This window comes from Pongo pygmaeus, chromosome 1, assembly GCF_028885625.2.
Source record: "Pongo pygmaeus isolate AG05252 chromosome 1, NHGRI_mPonPyg2-v2.0_pri, whole genome shotgun sequence".
NCBI classification, from domain to species: domain Eukaryota; kingdom Metazoa; phylum Chordata; class Mammalia; order Primates; family Hominidae; genus Pongo; species Pongo pygmaeus.
The window spans coordinates 165342298-165364488 of record NC_072373.2 but is presented as its reverse complement, the minus strand read 5'-3'; the positions used below and the strand labels follow the sequence as shown (position 1 = coordinate 165364488).

General features: G+C 41.5%; 1 protein-coding gene and 1 pseudogene across 9 annotated transcripts in view; one reads left to right on the top strand and one right to left on the bottom strand.

The window, feature by feature from the left end:
- Positions 1 to 22191, bottom strand: part of JAK1 (Janus kinase 1) — a 235464-nt gene that overhangs the window by 81575 nt on the left and 131698 nt on the right. The window lies entirely within an intron of this gene.
- On the top strand, positions 2828 to 3075 carry LOC129034693 (cytochrome c oxidase subunit NDUFA4-like; annotated as a pseudogene).

Genomic DNA, 22191 nt, shown 5'->3' with positions numbered 1-22191 from the left:
GTATGGCAGCCAGTCACATGTGGCTACCAGGCATTTAAAAGATGGCTACTGTAACTGAGAAACTGACTTCTTAATTGTATTAAATGTTAATTTAAATTTAAGTGGCCACCATGTGGCTAGTGACTATTTTATTATAAGGAAACACATGTCTAGAGGTTTAGTTTCTGGAAAGGATAAGACAAAGGATCCTGTAACTAGAGATGTCAGGCAAAGCATGGGAACCTCTGGGCATGCAGAAAGACGGCATCTGCACACATGCTGAGTGCTGGGGGCCAGGATGCTACAGCCTTCACCCTCTTCTCTGCAGCTCCAGAAATGCTGGCAGCCAGTCCCTAGCCCTCCAGGTGAGAGACTGGAATACTGTCTTCTGAGGAATGTGACCATCTCACCAGGACTGACCTAAAGACACAGAGGCTGGGAGTTCCCCAATTAATGGCTCACTCTTAGTGATGTTCAAAGTTCACCAGCCCGAGGCACATGCTCAGCCTTCCTCCAAGTTTAATCATAAACAAACAGCCAAGGTAAACAGATGTCTGAGGAAAGCCTCTAATGCAGACATGGAGACAGAAAAAAGCAACTCAGAGAAAACATTACCCAGAGAGAAAACTTTAAAAATTAATGTCTTCAGAAAGATAAAAGAATATCCTTTATTTATGAATCAAGAATGAAATGTTTCTTTTTTAAAGTAACATTTCAGAGAAAAAAGAAGCTCTCAAATATTAAAAAGATAATAACAGAAATGAAAACACAGCTGGGAAAGGGCCCTACGGAACTTCTAGGTTGATAGAAATGTTCTATATTTTGTTTAGGGTGGTAACTGCACAAGCCTATATGATTGTTAAAACAGCCAAAGAAACACTTAGGATTAATACGCTTTGCTGTAGGTAAATAATATCTTAATTTTCAAAAGCTAAAAAGGTTGGAAGATAATGTTTAGGAAAGGCCAGGCACGGTGGCTCATGACTATAATCCCAGCACTTTGGGAGGCTGAGGCAGAGGGATCTCTTGAGGTCTGGAGTTCGAGATCACCCTGACCAACATGGCGAAACCCTGTCTCTGCTAAAAATACAAAAATTAGCCAGACGTGGTGGCATGCACCTGTAGTCCCAGCTACTGAGGAGGCTGAGGTGGGAGAATCACTTGAACCGGGAGGCAGAGGTTGCAGCGAGCCGAGATTCCACCGCTGAACTCCATCCAGCCTGGGTGACAGAGTGAGACCCTTTCTCAAAAAAAAAAAAAAAAAGTTCAGGAAATAGGTTAGAAAAGAACAGTTTGAAAATAGGAGAAAAGAGATAAGAAAATTAAAGGGGGCAATCCAGACAGTCACATGTCTGAATTCCTAAAGAAAAGACAAAGAAAGTGGAGGGAAGAAAATCATCAGCAAAACCATTTGAGAAAGATTTCCCAGAACCAAAGGCTACCAGTTGCCAGGTTGGAAAGGCCCATCAAAACAATGGAGAAAAAGACCTGTTTGGGGCATTCCTGGGAAATTTCAGAACATTGGAAACAAGGGTCTATAAGCTTCCAAAAGAGAATAAAACAGGCTACATTCAAAAGATCAAAGATTGAGAATATTCTCAGGCTTTTTAACAGCTGCACCAAGGAAAGAGACAGCCACTCAATGCCTGCAAAATTCTGAAGGGAAACAACTTCCAACCCAGAAGTCTATAACCAGCCAAATTATCAACAAAGTATGAAGGAAGAATCAAGACATAGTTAGACATCAAAGATCTCAAAAAACATACTGCTATGCATCCTTCTGAAAATAACAGGAGACAGGTTCCAACACAGGAAATAAAGATTAAACAAAGAGGAAGTGAAGGGAATTCCCAGGGGCACAGAACAGAGCAGTCTCAATACAAGAGCTGTGGCCAGCCTCAGAGGATGACCAATCCCCATGTGAGCAGGGCGACTCGAGAGATACTTATGTTGAGGGCAGCCACTGGCAAGATCCCCATAGACTGCATCGAGGGCAGAATGCCTGGGTGAGCCTGGACCAAATTCCTAATGGAATTTGGTTTTTCTTAATCATGCACTGATGAAATTCCTGTTTCCCCGCTGTGTCCTGCTGCCTGAATCAGCAGAAGACTATTTCACCCGGCAGAAGTATTCCATTTGGCCTATTCCTGAGAGCTGGACATAAGCCAGGGTGGAGCAACCCATTCCTCTTGACTCCACTCCTCCCAGGCTCCCAACAGCTGGGCCCACTGCAGTCTTCCAGGCACCCCCAACTATGAGAAGCCCTGTTTGCCACAACTCATTCATGATCTTTCCCACTGACTTTCCCAAAAGGGTCCCTGCAACCTCTCAACTCTGGATCCAGACTTGACCCAGAGTTTCTGTTCAGATCCAGGGGTAATGAATTCAACCAGAGACCAAGAAGCTCTTCTCCTGGGAGCCTTCATCTAGAGATGACATCACTGCCCTTTTCTTATACACCTAGGTTTATGCTTGCTTTAGGGACATATACACTGGTAGGAAGGGCATGATTAATACCAAAGTGGGGGTGACTGTTATCTCTGAGGGAAGTGCAGTGGAGGGGAGTACCAGGTGATTTCTAATATACCAGTAATCTTCTCTTTCGTAACCTGAATGGTGGATACACAGGTATTTTTCTCTAACTATACACATACTGTTTACATAGTCTTCTCTATGTTGATACATTTTTCAATTTAAAAAGTTCCCTCCATAGAAAATTAAATATATTTAGAGACCCTAAGTAGATACTCATTAATTTTCAATTACCTTATTCTGAGATACTACTTAGTCAAGGGCCTGGCAGCTAAGCTAGTTCTCTCCTTTTAAATCAGAGGCCCTTGCTGAAAACATGCTCCACCAGGTCCTTGGTCAGGCCAAGAAGGAGCTGAGTTTGATCCCCCTCTTTGTATTTAATGGAGCTAGAGGTACCAGAGCAGCACTTGTATGTCTTGCATCTGGCATTTCAATCCAGATGTTAGTTAGGCCAGAAAGAATAACCCAGGGCCCTGGAATAAACTGGGTTCCAATGGGCAATACAAGTTCTACTCAGTGAATGTGGATTACAGTAAACTGAAAAAAGATGGTCCAGATTTCTAAATGAAATGTTTCACCATAAAGCTGCTTAAGAATGAAGATCTTCCAGAAGCTAGCTGAACAATTTTCCACTTAACTAGGAAATATTTCTCCTTTAGATACATGAAATCATGTTGATATAATGTGTTGGAGATTACATTAATAAATAACTGAAACGTGAAAAAAAAATCAATTACCTTATCCTCTCCAGTAATCAAATACTGGGCTTCTTTAAAGACCATCTTGAATGGCTGCAACTTTTTTTTTTCTCGAAGAAGAAAAATTTATAAGTATCTCATAAACAATTCTTATATTGATTACATGTTGAAATAGGATATTAATTTCACCTGGTTCCTTTTACCTTTTTTTTTTTTATTATACTTGAAGTTCTAGGGTACATGTGCACAACGTGCAGGTTTGTTACATAGGTATATATGTGCCATGTTGGTGTGCTGCACCCATTAACTTGTCATTTACATTAGGTATATCTCCTAATGCTATCCCTTCCCCCTCCCCCCACCCCACAACAGGCCCTGGTGTGTGATGTTCCTCTTCCTGTGTCCACTGTTCAATTCCCACCTATGAGTGAGAACATGCGGTGTTTGGTTTTTTGTCCTTGTGATAGTTTGCTGAGAGTGACGGTTTCCAGCTTCATCCATGTCCCTACAAAGGACATGAACTCATCATTTTTTATAGCTGCATAGTATTCCATGGTGTATATGTGCCACATTTGCTTAATCCAGTCTATCATTGTTGGACATCTGGGTTGGTTCCAAGTCTTTGCTATCGTGAATAGTGCCGCAATAAACATACGTGTGCATGTGTCTTTATGGCAGCACAATTTATAATCCTTTGGGTATACACCCAGTAATGGGATGGCTGGGTCAAATGGTATTTCTAGTTCTAGATCCCTGAGGAATCGCCACACTGTCTTCCACAATGGTTGAACTAGTTTACAGTCTCACTAACAGTGTAAAAGTGTTCCTATTTCTCCACATCATCTTTCTAAAATTCTACCTAGGCAATAATCCCCTGGACTTTCATCATTTGCCAATTTGTGCCATTATTTACTTGTAATATATGTCTCCTTAGCTAGGTTGAAAACAGAAATGAACAAAAGCATGACTTTTCCTAATGAGTCTTTCCATTAGCTACTATAAAAACAATAATGGTCCTAAGTCAAATGGGGTGGGGCCTGACGGACACACTAGATCCTCTCAGGACAGAGTCGGGTTCTTGGATGAGATCCTTCCATCACTTAGTGCCTTCTCACCTCCAGCACCTGCTAAGCACAGGGCCTGGCACAGAGTAAGAACTCAAATGTTTCTCAATAAACGACATCAAAAGAAAAAAGTGCTAAGAATCAAGTGACAAATATGACCCAAGTAATTAATTAAAAAGTAGCTCCCTATTGAAAGTTAAAAATCAATATGATCATTTCTGGTTAAATGAATCAAACAAAATTTTTAAGCATAAAGAGGAGATGCAGTATTAAGGATAATCCTTGAAAATTATTTCCAAATCTGAAATTGATGGAAACAAGGAAAAGTGGCTTACACAAAATGAACTATAATTTAAATGGAATAAACAGGACAAGTGTGGTGGCACATGTGTCATCCTAGCACTTTGGGAGGCCAAGGCAGGTGGATCACTTGAGCCCAGGAGCTCAAGACCAGCCTGGGCAACATGGCGAGACCTCATCTCTACATAAAACATAAAAATTAGCTGGGTGTGGTGGCACGTACCTGTAGTCCCAGCTACTTGGGAGGCTGAGAACTACTCGAGAATTGCTTGAGCCTAGGAAGCAGAGATTGGAACAAGCTGAGATCATGCCACTGCACTCCTGCCTGGGTGACAGAGCAAGACTCTGTCTTAAACTAATCTAAGACTAGACTAGACTAGACCAAACTAAAATTAAATTAAATTAATGCTGGCAGTGGAAAATTTCTCATCCAGCACATATACACTGGAGACAGCATGGTGTGGACTGAATGAGTTCTAACCCTGCCTCTGCCAGAATCTAACTTTGGGCCTTGGATAATTCAAGGAACCCTTGTGGCCCTCAGTTTTCCCCACTGTAAAACAGGCAGGCAGAATAAATGATCATGAAGCTCCCTGAAGGCCAATAGGGTTACAGGAGTCCATATATTCCTGCTTACTGATTCACTGACTAAGTATCAAAGCAGTACACAGGAACAGGTTCAGTGCAAAACTGTCCCTAATATCCTACTGATAGAGAAAATAAGAGACACAGTTTCCAATTCAGGTGCTTTTGTACAGTCTAAGTTCTAAAAGCTTTTTATAAATGCTATGCTTTAAGACAGTTAAATGTATCCAGTGACTTTTAACCTGAAAACTGCTAAAGCCAAGGAAAATAATACAAGTTGAACTCATGCCCATTTCTATTATAATTCCATTTTTCAAAGTAACTCATAAGTGTGCATGACTCACACATTCTGAATATGATGAGATGTTCCTTTATCATTTCATCTTCTATGCCAGTAATCCCACATTACAGAGTGCCAAACCCCTTTAATAAGTGTAGCATATGTTTCTACCATACTCCAAAATCCAGCACAAGACTGCTGCATTAGGGAAAAAATCTAAGTGAGGATTTCTGGGCTTTCGATCATAGGACCCCAAGTTAGTTGTCAAAAACATGACTCCCTCGCCTCTCCCCTTCTGCACAGCCGCCTAGACTACTGATAACTGAACGCATAACAACTATCCTTCAGGCTCATACAGACATTTAGACAGCGCTTTGAAGTGTACAAAGCACTTTCACATCTATTAACTGATTTCTAGTGACCTACTAGAGTGTATAGTAGGTCACTGGAAACCATTTTACAGATAAAGAAACAGAGATTCAGCGAATTTAAGTGACTTGCATAAGGCTATGCAGCTAGCAAGTGGCTGAACTGAGACAAGCACTCAGCTCATCTAAAACCAAAAACTGAGCTCTTCTCACCAAACTGATGTGTAACCCAGGGATAAGAAAGTAAGTGGTTGAAATAAAACCTTTTAGAAATTGTTGTGATTATACTATTGGGAGTAGACCAACCTTTTATAAACACGGCAGCTTCTCTATTCCCTTCTTAGGCCCTTTGTACAGTGAGTTTCTAGAGTGAGATGGCTTACCCATTTGGACTTGACTCCAGATATGACTCCTTTCCATTTCCAACCAAGAAGATAATTCTTGAACTCTGTCCTTGTAATACGAAATACCAGCTATAGCATGACTTGAGTCAACAACAGTAAAGAGAGATTAAGTAACCGGCTGCAAATCACAGAGTTGCACAAGCAGAGTAGACTAGCATAGGGGCTTCAATCTTCTCCCTACAGATGGACATTCAGACATTTCATCATCCTTCCTGAGACACAGGGCTTGCAGCAGTTCTTTCAGTGACAAAAATTCCCTAAGCAGCCCACAGTGCTATTAGTTTCCTCATTTGATTGTTCTTATCGAAAAAAAAACCCACAACAACAACACTACTAAATGCCCCCCACCCCCCAGTTAGTTACTTGAGAACAACTAATCAGACCATCCCTGTACCCTGTATAAATAAAAACAAGGTTTTTTTTGCATTGACCTGATAATTTCATCGGTAGCTACAACTAACTACACAATAGTTGGAGGTAGGGAGATTCATCTGTATCTTTACCTTTAATTATACAATAAGGGCTGGAATCCCGTCAGTTTATTCAGCCAAGCTTACAAGAAGTCACAACGTGGGAATTTCCAAAGCCAGTCAAACATCAGGAGTATAAATGTCACGTACCTAGACTTCTCAGTTTATAAACACATTTTTTTTTTAAAGCTGACTAGTAACAATATAAAAATCTTCCCTCCTGTTCACCACTTCAAACATTTAGTATGATTTAGGTTTTTGGTTAACCATGCTTGTCGAATGCTTTAAGGTGCTAAATTACTAACTGGGCTGGAACTTTCTAACCATACCTCATTTAAATTCAATCATAGATTACATATCAAAAAACTTAAATCTCCAAGTCTTCGGCCAAATGAGATCTGCTTTATAATCTGAATAGAAAATGGTTGGTAAGTAAACAAGCTAATCATGATCACCATCTCTAGAGCAAAAATATGAAAAGACCATAAGGAGTGACTTTGACATCAGTCAAACCTGAGTTTAAATCCTGGCTCTGCCACTTAAGAGCTCTGTGTGGTCCTGGACACTTGAGCTTCTAAGCCTTAAATTTCTGCATCTCTAGTATCAATTCGCTCTCATCTAACTGTTGTCAAGGACCAACCACAGTGGAAATCATACATTAGGTACTAAATAAAAAAGATACTTATTAGCTACTATAAACGTAAATTTGGAATACAAGCCAATGTGACTCTGGATAATAACGCGGAAAGTCGGGGTAGGAAACAATTGCAGGTTCTTTCCATTAATATTCTACTTTCTACCCTTCAAAGCCCATCCCAATCCAACCTCCTTCTCCTCCACCACTTAGCTCCATCAATTGCAGCCTACAATGACTGACACACAACATAATTAGCACTTCGTTAAACATTTTATTGTGTTTCTAGGATCACTATTTGCTGGTCCTAACACCTATCTGTTTAAGATACCTTAAGCAGAAAGGCTCTCTGTGTCCCTAACTTCCAGTCTCACTACCCCTTCATTATTCTAACTCATTATAAAACTACACTGAGACCACAAGTGATTACACAATGCCATTTAACTAGAATTGTGAATGCTTGAAAATACAAAAATCACCCTTGGAACAGTTAACAGATAATTTTAGCTTATTAAACACACATTTTTTAACACTCCAAAACCACTTTGGTTCAGATCACATGGGGACACTCCCATTGGTTGCTGTGGTGACTATGTCACAATTAGAGTCCCTCTGGCTAAGATTCTCAGGCCCAGGGTGCTGTGACTAAACCACTGTAACCACTTCACATCTACTCATACACTCCCATTTTCTAAAACTTCAAAACCACCAGCCAAAAACAACTTTATTCAAACACAGAGTTTAGAAACAAGGCCACACATGCCATGACTTAAAACAAAATGAAGCTTAAACTCTCTCCCCCACAGACTTCTCTGCACTTTGCGAGGTCTTACTGATACGGTTCCAACGCATCAGACCAACGGTTCCCAATGCCTCCCACCCCGACTCTTGCTGCTTTTTAAAACGTTTATGTCATAATGCTCTCCCTTTACTACCCTGAAATGAAAATCAAAAATAATATAAACTATATACAATTTCAACATAATATAATGTCCTAACTATAAAGAATTTAAAGATATCTGTAAGAATACATATTTCAATAGTAATTGCTCTATCACGAGTACATCAGAAGACATAATGAAGCAGTCTAATACAACAACAGAACAACTGTGAATGCAATAACTATAAATGCAGTCAGATACTTGCATATTATTCTTGATGACACAAATACATGCACACCAACACTGGCAAGTGATTTATAAAAATGGTAAACAGCTTTTGGCAAAGTTACAAACAAAATAGTGTAGTATCTTATATAGTATATCATATCAATTTACAAAGTAGTGGCATTCCTAGAAAATTAAGGGTATATCAAAACAATGCAAAAAGTCCTTTACATAAAATGGAATTACAGGTTCCAGGTTCAGAAAATTACGAACAGGCTTTTTCCCTGCAAGAATGTCTGGGGAGACATTTGAAAGTCATGCAGGCTATAGAAAAATTCTTCTATCCACAGGACTATCGCTGTGCACATTATAGGATTCCTAGTATTCCTAGCCATGACCTCCTAAATGTCAAAGGTACCCAGCCCGGCATCAAAGAGACAAACAAGGGCCCACTGCCCCAGCTGTGCTCTGCTATGAGGCCAAGTAGGATCTTGTTGTCTTTGTATGTCATGCACCGACCTTAGAACTATGTGTGGCTCCTAAGTAGGTGCTCGGTAAATCTGAGGAAGTGGGTGGTAGTTCTTCTAAAATTCCTCTGTTTGTTCTGAAGTAGCAGAAAAACAGAATCAGTATTTTCAGCAAATTGAAAGATGGCATCTACTGGACAGGAATGTAGAACTGCTGACATTCACTTAAAGCCACAAACACCTTTATAGGATGCTATTATCCCAACCCCATAATGATGATCTAAAACCAGGACAGCAAATACACATGGTGGGCAGGGGCTGAACAGGCAAAGCACAGAGGATTTTTAGGGCAGTGAAAATACTCTGTGTGATACAATGATGGTGGGTACATGTCATCATACATTTGTCCAAACCCATAGAACGTACAACTCCAAGAGTGGACCCTAATCTAAATATGGACTTTGGGTGATAATGATGTCAGTGTAGGTTCATCAAGTGCAGCAAATGTACCATTCTGGTGGGAAATGTTGGTTATGAGGGAGGTTATGCAAGTGTGAGATCTGTACCTTCCTCTTAATTTTGCTCTAGGCTGGGCGCAGTGGCTCATGCCTGTAATCCCAGCACTTTGGGAGGCTGAGGCGGGCGGATCACCTGAGGTCAAGAGTTCAAGACCAGCCTGGTTAACACAGTGAAACCCCGCCTCTACTAAAAAAAAAAAATACAAAAAGTTAGCAGGATGTGGTGGTGCACACCTGTAATGCCAGCTACTTAGGAGTCTGAGGCAGAAGAATCGCTTGAACCCAGGAGGTGAAGGTTGCAGTGAGCCAAGATTGCACCATTGCACTCCAGCCTGGGAGACAAGAGGGAAACTCTGTCTCAAAAAAACAAAATTTGCTCTAAACCTAAAACTGCTTTAAGAAAATAAAGCCTTAAGGAAAAATAAAACAACAAGAAGAAAACTGTGTATACATCACGGCCTGATGTCCCACTGAGCCTGGGAATGACTTTAAAATCCATCTCAATGTGGCTCCAATGAGTCCTGCCAACTGATTAGGCTTCCTGACCTCAAAAATACGGGAGAAGACAATTAGTCGGTTCAAACTGACTTCCTGTGGTTAACTGGGCCTTCCACACCATGCAATCTAGTAATTCCAACTACCATCATCTGAGCATTTACCATGCTCTTCAGGCACATAGTGTCATGCACTTATTTGACCTTTATATAACAATGAGACATGGTATAAATCCCTACTTTACAGGTAACTAAATGAGGCCCAAACACAAGACCCAAGGTCAAATGCTGTTAAAGCCCAGATTATACAGCCCAGATCTGTCTAGCTCCAAGCCTGTGCCAGTTATTTGCAATCACCTATAAAACCACCTGTCTGGAGGAATGGGGTCATAAAGCTTCCTACTATAGTGGTAGCTCTCCTCTGCACGAACCCAGGACATGGGCAGGCCCCTTTAGGTAGATGACAGATAGCATATCAAATAAAAGCCAAAACAAAATTCCTCTCTGCTGCTCAGCCAGAGTCACAGAAAGCTGGGAAGATACCCAAATTAGATCTTTAAACCGAGCTGTGGACCCCAGGACCACACATTCCCTAATGCATAAACTGAAAGCTTTGGAATGGCATCAAGTCCCAGTGAGTGCTGGCTCTAACCTCTCTTCACTCCAGTTCCTGCCTCTCTCCTATGGCCAGTGCTATTGTCCCTAGACCTCACTTTCCAACTCTGAGTACACACTAGATCTTTGCTCACCTGATGGTGCAGAGGAAATGCTCCTCCTACCTGCTCAGTATATGTGACTCCTGCCCATTTTTCTAGACTCAACAGCAGGATCCCCTCCCCCCACCCCCAAGTGGCTCCACACTGCCCAGGTGGAACAAACTGACCCACTTCACAGAGCCATCGCAGCACTGTTCATGCACACACTTTCCTCAGGGCCCTTACCCCTGTCCTCCTTACATTAACGACTATCAGTATACACGGCCCTTCCCTAGAGGGTTAGTTCCTAATGCACCCCTGTATTCTCCTACAATGCTGACCACAACCACCACCACCACTAGATATACAGTCCACCTGATGAATGCTTATGACATGATGTGGCTGCCATTCTATACACGTTTTGTTTAATCCACATATTAGTTCCATTTTACTGATGAAGAAACTGAGGTCTGGCATGACCCAGCCTTCACTGCCACTACAGCAGAGCAGATATAAGCACAGTCTGGAACCAGAACACATGTGTTTGAATCCCAGCTCTACCACGTGCCAGCTGGGAAATCCTAGGTAAGTTATTTATCCCATCTGTGCCTCAATTTTTTCATCTGTAAAACAATGATCATTAACACATGCTCCGTAGTATTTTGGTCAGCATTAAAAGAGTTAATGTACGTGAAGGCACTCAGCACAGTGTCTGGACATAGCAGGAAGTAAACAAGTGCTTGCTACTGTTATCATCATCACTGTTTCAAACTTTGTCTTCCATTATGCCCCAAGTCCATATTTTTATGTCCTCAAATATGCCAACTACTTCCCACCTTTGTCCAAGCTGACTCTTCAGCCCTGACTGCTCTCTGCAAGCCAGGTCCTCACCATTCTTTGGGTCTGCTTATGTGCTCACCTCTGATGGGCGTACCCTGACAACCCTATTAAGAAAGAGCTCTGTCTCTCTGGCACGGTCTCCCATGTCCCTTCCCCCTACTCCCCAGGTCCTATTAATTTTAGCACATCCTTGTTTCTTTTCCTCAGGGCACTTATGACAGCCTAGAATTGTTATGTGTTGATCCATGTATTTGTTTTGTGTCTACATCCTCACTAGAGATGAGGGAAAGAACTGCATCTGTCTTCCTTTTTTTAAATCTTCATCCAGCCGAGGGCAATGCTCAATAAATATTTGTTGAATAAGTGGGCAAATGAACGAATAAATGAGGCTCAGAAAGTTTAATAATTTGCCAAACATTACACAGACAATCAACAGAAAAGACAAACTTCAAACCCAGATTTGACTCCAAAGATGGTGCTCTTTGTAGCTTGGTACCCTGTCTCCTTTTACATTACAGGTATTTAAGAAGTAGCTGTTGAATTAATAAATGAATGAACTATAGAATCCTTAAGGTAACAGGTTGCTGATGGTTGCTGCTGCTATGGGGACAGCAGGAAATAAACACCCTGCAAAGTGCCATTCTCTCTATTTGGTCAACAACGAGTATCGATCAACTCAAACATCTATTAAGCAGCCACAATGAACACATCTGTAAAATGCAAAAGAATACAAAGCCCCTGTATTTGGCTGGAAGATAGCAGGTAGAATCAGGAATACAGCATATGGTTGGGCAGGTTGGGCACTGCCAAGAATGCCCAACTGAGGTAAGAAAGTGATGGCTGAAATCCAATCTGCCTTTTACTAGCCAGGCCACACTCTCTGGTGCAGGGCTACCCCACTCAGACAAGGTGCTGTTTTCTAATTTTCACAAAGACAATATATAGACTAGCAGCAGCCCTATGGAGGGTCAGTCTTATTTCTTACGGCTGGGTCTCTCTACCGTGGGAGTTTAATGGCACAAAAGGCACTGACTATTAAGAACACAATGCCGCTCCAAACCTGCCAGTGCCCCTGAAACAGCCACTTGGGGTGAAAGCATTCTGCGCCATGAGGTGCTTATGATAATACAAAAACAGGGAGGGGTAGCTGGTTCCTTCACTGCCACCTTTTAACTCAGACTAGTCTATCATATTGGCCTCTAGTACTTGTCAGAGCAGAGAAGTCTGAAAGTTGGGACCTGAATAGATTAAGTTTCCATGCAATAAAAGGTGATGAGAAAGATTCCAGAACAAAGAATACTATGAGGAAAAGTAGGCTCAGGCTGGGGACCCCAAAATCACACATTTCCCTTTCTCCCTGAAGCCAGCTCTCACTGTACCTAGTAGGTATACAAGAGTGCACTCATGTGCCTACACACATATGCACACACAAAACTAAAGAAAGGATGTCACTTGAGCGCGCAGCTTCTTGCCCCCTCCAGAAGTCCTAACTGCTCAGCAGAGAAAAACAGCTTAGAGGAGCATAAAGAGACCCAAGAACTCTTCCTCTTGGCTTTCCCAGTAACTTCTGGAATTACATTTGGAAAGTCACTTCACCCCCAAGACCTGAATCTCATCATTTATAAAAGGACTGAGGCTGCAATATGTGAAAGACCAGTATTTTCAAGCTATGTTCTGAGCAACCAAAAGGTTCTGAGTGCTATAAAACTCTGCAAAAAAATTTATTCAATTTTGTTTTTAAGATAATATATTAATGATTTTAGAGATTATAATAAACTCCCACAGATTCAAATTTTATTGGAAATTTTAGCACACTGATGATGACAAATGTGTTCACATTATCTTTCTGTAGACCTCAGAATAAAGCTGCTCTTGCCAATTCTAAGCTTATATTAGTATCTTGTAAATATGTCACTGATTCTGAAGGAAACTGGAATTCTCTTTTTAAAAATTCAGGCCTGTACTTGTCTGGTGCCTTAAAATTGTTCAAGCAAGTATACTGCTATAGCATACCTGCAGTATGTTCAGTTAAATGCCAGGTAAATCTCAGGCACATCTGCTGGCTCATGCTCTTATCACAGGGGAATAGTCAGTTATGCAAAAACAAATGAATTCATAACAGGCTGCATTGTAATAAAAAGAGTGAGCACACATTATCATCTGTCTTGCAGTTTGTAATAAAGAATGAAAGTATTTGTTAAACAGTGTGATTCTCCTTGGAGATCAAAGTTCCCCCTATTCATCTTTCAGGCTTCTGGATCAATTTAATTAAAGAGCATCCTGAAACTGCAAAGTATTAGCAAACTATTCTTATCTGCAATTATTTATCCATGCAAATCAGACTTTTCTATACTGCAAACAAAATTAAATCCAGATGGAACCTGGGTAATGAAATTGGCATTTGACTGGGACTGCCACTCAGAACCCAAGTTAAAATTCAGTGCTCACTATAGCAGCTTCATTGTTCTCTTGACTTTACCATAAGTAAATGGATGATTCTTGTAAGTTATGATACCTACAAGTCTGAACTTATAAAATTAATCTCTTGTAAGTCCATTTACTTATGGTAAGTAAATGGATGATTCTTATAAGTTATGATACCTACAAGTCTGAACTTATAAGATTAATCTCTTGCAAAAAGAACAAAGCTGGAGGCATCACACTACCTGACTTCAAACTATACTACAAGGCTACAGTAACCAAAACAGCATGGTACTGGTACCAAAACAGACATATAGACAAGTGGAACCGAACAAAGGCCTCAGAAATAACACCACACATCTACAACCATCTGATCTTTGACAAATCTGACCTAAACAAGCAAGGGGGAAAGGATTCCCTATTTAATAAATGGTGTTGGGAAAACTGGCTAGCCATATGCAGAAAACTGAAACTGGACAACTCAAGATGGATTAAAGACTTAAACGTTAAGACCTAAAACCATAATCAGGACACAGGCATGGGCAAAGACTTCATGACTATAACACCAAAAGCAATGGCAACAAAAGCCAAAATTGACAAATTGGATCTAATTAAACTAAAGAGCTTTTGAACAGCAAAAGAAACTATCATCAGAGTGAACAGGCAACCTACAGAATGGGAGAAAAATTTTGCAATCTATCCATCTGACAAAGGGCTAATATCCAGAATCTACAAAAAACTTAAATAAATTTATAAGAAAAAAACAACCCCATCAAACAGCAGGCGAAGGAAATGAACAGACATTTCTCAAAAGACGACATTTATGTGGCCAACAAACATAGGGAAAAAAGCTCATCATCACTGTTCATTAGAGAAATGCAAATCAAAACCACAATGAGATACCATCTCATGCCAGTCAGAATGGCGATCATTAAAAAGTCAAGAAACAACAGATGCTGGAAAGGATGTGAGAAATAGGAACACTTTACACTGTTGATGGGAGTGTAAATTAGTTCAACCATTGTGGAAGACAGTGTGGCAATTCCTCAAGGATCTAGAACCAGAAATACCATTTGACCCAGAAATACCATTTGACCCAGCAATCCCATTACTGGGTATACACCCAAATGATTATAAATCATTCTACTATAAAGACACATGCACACGTTTATTGCAGCACTGTTCACAATAGCAAATACTTGGATCCAACCCAAATGCCCATCAATGATAGATTGGATATAGAAAATGTGGCACATATACACCATATGCAGCCATAAAAAAGGATGAGTTCATGTCTTTTGCAGAGACATGGATGAAGCTGGAAATCATCATTCTCGGCAAACTAACACAGGAACCGAAAACCAAACACCCCATGTTCTCACTCGTAAGTGGGAGTTGAACAATGAGAACACATGGACACAGGGAGGGGAACGTCACACACCAGAGCCAGTCAGGGGGTGGGGGACTAGGGGGTGGGGTGGCATTAGGAGAAATACCTAATGTAGATGACAGGTTGATGGGTGCAGCAAACCACCATGGCACGTGTATACCTATGTAACAAACCTGCACATTCTGCACATGTATCCCAGAACTTAAAGTATAATAAAAAAACAAATTCTTTAGTACACTGAGATTCCACATGGGACTTGATATGAAATAGGGTTCCTCGATTTTCAAAGAGTCAAAACCACCATGCTGGATTCCCTCAAAGTCCTCTTCATGTTCTAATATTCACAGGAAGCAAACTCTAAGTACACCTGGATTACCTGCTCATCCTTGTTCAACCGCACTCCACGCAGCTTTAAAATGGCCCTCCCATAAGACGGGAGGGCCATTCCCATCGAAAGTAAGGTTTCATCTACCATGGGCAGGTGGTAGCTGTCCATGCCGGGTGTCACTCATCCAAGTCCCCACCTCCCCCAGCAACAGGGTGAAAATGTTCAGCCCTCCCCAACCATGGCAGTAGGACACCCAGCACGGTGGGTGTCCTGCCATGGTGGCACAAGGCTGACTGGTTGTATCCTGGGCAATTACTACGCTCCAGGGGCATCACCCCTAGGAGCTCAGACCAGCATTCAGAGGCCTCAACCTTTGGGGTAAAGGAGGCAATCCTTTTGTGTACAGGCTACTCCCTCTCTCCTACTCTCCCATCTCTGCCTATCAAAACTCTGTTCTTTAACGGTAAATTGTTACAAAATTACAAACTATTGGGAGGCATTCTGGTAAGGAAATAAAAAGAGCCAAAAAATAGGAACCCATGTGACTCTCCGAAATGTATCCCTAAGAATACATAATGTATACACAGAGATCTAGCTATACAGCTATTAATCCTATTAACAGAAGTGTTGTTCATAACAGCAAAAAACTGCAAGAAACCTAAATGTATTTTTTAAATGGATTTTGGCTCTAAAAAAGGAGGGGGGTGGATATTCAATCAACAAAGTGCCCACAATATCTTTAACAATAGTAATACCTACATTTTAGACTACTTACCATATAACTGGATCCCCTGATCAGGTTCTTTACATCTCATTTAATGCTCATACCAACACTGTGAGGTAGACATCATGGCACTTTATAAATAAGAAATCTGGGCCAGGTGTGGTTGCTCACGCCTGTAATCCCAGAACTTTGGGGGGCCGAGGCGGGGGGATCACGAGTTCAGGAGATTGAGACCAGCCTGGCCAACATGGTGAAACCCTGTCTTTACTAAAATTACAAAAATTAGCTGGGTGTGGTGTCACATGCCTGTAATCCCAGCTACTCGGGAGGCTGAGGCAGGAGAATCGCTTGAACCAGGGAGTCGGAGGTTGCAGTGAGCCGAGATCGCGCCACTGTACTACGACCTGGCGACAGAGCTAGACTCTGTCTCAAAAAAAAAAAATAAATAAATAAATAAGAAATCTGAGATTCATAAAAGAAGTAATTAACCAAAGGTAATCTAGCTAATAAGTGTCAAGGTTGGGTTCAAACCTAACTCACTCACTCACTCTTGCATCCAACAAACGTTTATTAAGCATTTACTAGTGTCGGCATGGTGCTACATCCTGCTTTGTTGCTGGGGCTTTAATTTTCATTTTGAAATAATTTTAGATTTACTCAAGACCTGCAAAGATAGTACAGAGAATTTCCATATACCTTCACTCAGCTACTAATGCTATGGTGTTTTTTTTATTGACAAACTGCAATAATCATCCATTCCACCATCAAATAATTGAAAGGGCACTAGGTAGTCCCAGCTGGCACCCGCCTCTGCCTGGGACTGCCCACAATCTCTGTTCCCCATTGACATCTGACTCTGCACTGCCCTCCCAACTCCACCATCCCAAAGGTAAGACAAGGGAATTAAGAAAATTACCACAAATCAAAGGTTTTTTTCTCCCAGTTAGAATTAAGCCACTGCTAACAGGAAGTAAAGCCATGGAAAGAATTATACTTTTAAAACAAGTACAGAACCTCCGAGAAATCTCAAATAGAAAAGAACAGTAACAATGAGAAAAAATAATAAATATAATTAAACACTACACCAGTGTTAGCTATACATGCCAGGCATCATGCCAAACGCTTTATATTCATTGAATCCTGAACATCCTATAAGGTGGGTACCACTGTAATCCCCATTTACAGATGAGCAAAACAAGGTACAAAGAAGTTAAGTTTTACTCAAAGTTCCACAGCTCAAAAACACTTCCCTTTCCAGGGAAGAAAAAAAAACACAAGGCTCCCACCCCTCTGTTTTGAACTTCTAAGCTATTTTTAACAACAATGGCCACCATCCAGATATCAGATGTGACCAATCTCCAGCTCAGCGAAACTATTCATGAGTGCAGCATTTTTCAGCCCTTGAGTAGTCTCTGCCTAAGTGACGTATCCCTCTGTTGTACATGTTTCCAAGGGAAGTGACGAAATTTCTGAGGGACTTGCACAACATTGCCAAAAAGCAGGATTCCAAAAGGCCTTTCACTCATGTTTTCACAATGCCCCAAGACTACCTGCCTCTTGTCTGCACCATCCCCTTAGCAATCTCTGCCATGGGCTGATGCCTGCTCTTCAACAGAAATTATTCAAAGGACACATCGGATGCCCTTCTCATGCTGTACTACACTGACTGTCTCTACAAAATTGTGGTGCCAGAATTCACTTCAAAGGATCTGCATGTCTCTGACTACATGACAAAGATGTAGGGTATAAAAAGGGAATTGTCTATTTCTGGCACCACAAAATGCAATCTATTTGCCTCACCAAGCATGCCGCTGCTCTAAAGAAAGTTTTTGCTTTCAAAGAATCCTGGGTTTGCCTTTAAATTCACATTGTTTCATACTGACGTGACTAACTTTGAATCATTCAAAATCGCTGTGGTCCTTAGAATTTTCAGGCACTACGGAATATACTACATAAATATGAGCATTCTCAAGCAATACACACTAAAAGACACACAGCCAATGGCCTAACCCAGGTCCACCTCTGGAATTTGGGAGCTGACAGAAAGTGACCCAGAACCACTAGAAGCACAAAGCACAAGGAAAGATAAGTGCTGACCAAAATGCAGGAGGGGACAGGGTATCTTAGGAAGCTGGAAAACACGGAGAGATGTAAAAGGACCAAAAGCAACCCCTGTTCCTGGTCACCAATTGGGATCAGTGGAGGAGAGTTTCAGTGGGATCCCAGGAGACATCTCTCAAATGATCTCCAGCTCCAGTCCTGGGAAACTTGCTCAACAAATGATGTAATAAATAACACAAAGGCACAACATATGAAGCTGCTTTTTATTTTTAAGGCTGTAAGAACCTCTTGTCACAGCTCTGAGAAAGGGAGACTGAAGGCTGGAGGCAGCCACACCAAGGAACCAGGCAGTGAAGAGCAGGGTCGTTTCCTAACTGGGAGACCTGGCATCACTGCAAGCAGAGGTTGTAGTGACTCATCAGAATGAATCCACAGAGCAGTAAAGAAAAATAACAGTGAAGGGAGAGCTTGGCAGCCATTACGAAATGAGAGGGGTGAGAAGCTCGGGTTGTGGACCCACAAGAGTGCCCCCTCAACCTTGACTGTTACCAAGGCTCTGTCTGCCTGCATTCTTTGAAAACCTTCCATCTACTAGACCTGCAGAGTTCTGGTTCATCCTCTCAAAGTCCAGGTCAGATGCCTCATTTTTCTGGTGAAGTCCTGTGGACTCCAAACGTAGTCACTCTCTTCTCTGTGCTGCCACAGTACTTTGTTAAACACATTAATTACAACCTTAGCTTACATTGTATTGTAAATGTCACCCACCAGACTATCCTGGGGGCTATGATTATATTTTACTCATTTGTATTTCTCACAGTCGGTGCCTACAACATAGTAGGTGCTCATCAGATGAATGATGAGGGTCCACTAGCAAGACCCTCCAGAGTTCCTAAGGCCACAGCAGTTTTCAGGAAGATTCATGATCAACTTATAAAACCAGTTTACTTGAGGACCAATCTATTTCTAGCTGTGGGGATATGCACCACTACTCCTCCCTGCTCCCTCTGAAATACGAATGAGGAAGCTTCTCCCTTGATTCCATTCTAGCCATGGGAACAAGAATGCAGATGCATCAGACATCCTTGGGGATGACCCTGCCAAACAAATTATATTCCAATCTCACATCCACCAGACCAAAACCTAAACTAGATCAAAATCACTCATTCATACTGGGAGGGTATTAAAAGAAATATTTCTGACCCTTTCCCTCCTCTACCCATCAGCAGATGAAACGAGAAAGACCAATCATAACTCTTTTTTTTTTTTTTTTTTTTTTTTTGAGACAAGAGTTTCGCTCTTGTTGCCCAGGCTAGAGTGCAATGGCATGATCTCGGCTCACTGCAACCTCCGCCTCCCGGGTTCAAGCGATTCTCCTGCCTCAGCCTCCTGAGTAGCTGGGATTACAGGCACGTGCCACCACGCCCAGCTAATTTTTGTATTTTTAGTAGAGATGGGGTTTCACCATGTTAGTCAGGCTGGTCTCGAACTCCTGACCTCGTGATCTGCCTGCCTCAGCCTCCCAAAGTGCTGAGATTACAGCCGTGAGCCACCACGCCCAGCCCATAATTTATCTTTAAACCAACTCTCCAACAACCTGTCCTCTTTCCTCCTACTCAGACTGAATGAGAAATCTGGTCTTGGCAGTCCCTTGATGTTTATCCAGCCTTTCCTGCTATGACAGAATACTTGATGTGCTACCACAGGATTGCTTGCAACACTGACGGGTCATCTCTGATGCTAAGGGAGAAGAAAAGGGAAAGAAAGTCCCTGGAGAGCCACCATATTAAGTCTTTACAATTTCATCTAGTGGACCGTGGAGCCATAAATGGTGCACAATAAATCCAGGAATGCTGGAGGGTGAACTGACAGGATCCAGTAGGAACATCTTAGAACAGACCGGTGTGTGTCTCAACACCCAGGACAGCTGCCCCAGAAACAGACGGTCCAGGGACACACCCTTGCCCCTCCCCATTTCAGAAAGCTCCCATGGGGCCTTGTCTCCCAGCCTCTAGCCTTACTCCAATGTCAATATGGGATCCAGCAGGAAGAGGCCAATGTGCAATTACTAAATAAAACTCCTTCATTGACTGAGTTGCCTCCTCTCCTTCCAGGCTCAAGATCCGAGATTAAGCAACAGAGGAGAGGTGGAAGTTTATCAGAGAATCAGGATTTCAAGGTTGGAATGGACTCTACAACATTCACCCTCCTCCTCCATGGCAATAACTATCCATACTTTCATTATTAGGCCAAATAAGCCTCTACATTTACCCTCAACTCCACAGGCCCATGGATGGACTCTAAGAGTATTTGGTATTTAAGATAAGAATACAAATTTGACACAGTGCACCCTCCAACGCAAGGTAGGAATTGGTGGGCACCTTGAAAGAAGTATCCTTGTTAAACCTCTAAGACTCTGTATTGTGGAAGAATTAATTCATTCTCGGGGAAATCCAGTTATTTCTCCCATGAAGACAAAGAAAGGTACCTTATGTCACTCACCCATCACCTGTCTAGACACCCAGGACTTTCACAAGTATGACTGGAGAGGTGAGGCCAAACACAAGAGCTGAGAAACAGCACAGCCCTGTGACCAGTAGCCAGGGTGTGAGCCCAGCTCCACCACTTACTAGCTCTGTGATCCTAAAAAGCAGGAAAACACTAGGACCTACCCACCTCATTTGCTTGTAAAAAGACTAAGTTAGTTAATCTACTTAGAACACCATAAGTGCTATATTTCTTCCATAAATTAAGAGGCTAAGCCAATGTTTCTTTGAAACATGCTGTCCCACGTTGGTGAGAATTTCCAATGTGATAGCAGAAAACAGTAGGTTGTACCACATGAAACTGCCAACATTTGACCGTTTTTATGTACAAAAATGGCAATTTTATATTAATAAATCAAACATATGTGAAAAAGAATACAAAGCAGTGCATTTAAAATCATCCTAAATGTCTAAAGCTTAGGCCTTTTATAGAAAATATTTCAAATGACTGTTTAAAAAAAAAAAAAAGATCAACTATCTGTATGGGGCTAATCCTCCACCCCCAGTTTGGTCTACAGGACCTCATGTAGATTGAGCAACTTTGGCTATTTGGGTAGCTGATCCACTGCCAAGCTGGCTCCCAGCCACCACCTGTTACTTTGACAACTCTAGCTTCAGGGCTACCAGGACCATTTGCAAAACTTACACCCACAGAAAACTCAAAGGCTCCAGAGGCATAAGCTCCAACCCCCAGAGAGCTCCACAGCATTCTTCTCCTTCTAGCAGTACTTTTGGTTTCCAGGAAAATCATCTCATGCTCGGGCCACACAGTCCTGACCAGCACCATAGAAATTTCAGCCATTATTCTAGTTGTATGGAGTCATTCAAAATACTAGTTCCAAAAGAAGTTTCAGAGGTCCAACGCCAAGCATCTTTTACCCTTGCTAATTTTTCCATAAACTGAAAGCCTTTCTAGAAAGAAAGGAGCATATCACTGTTAAAGTTCAATTATACAACACAGGCCCTCTGTTATAACTTCTTGTCAATCCATAATTATTTCAAAATAAAGTTTCTAAACAGGCATTAGTGGAACATTGATTAGTAACTGAAAACCAAAGCAGACTTAGTTGATCATAGAATGACAAAAAAAACCTGGAAAATGTTGACCTCATTATTTCAGTTTTTCAGACATATCCTTAAAGCTAGGTCAAACTGATCCATCAACAATTCAACTGAACATTTGATATTCTACCTTGGAACAAGGAAACCCATCCATCGATCACTCCAACATTGTCTGAGATACACTAAATTACTCTCACTGTAAAAGTTTCTTGAACAGAGAATGTCAAA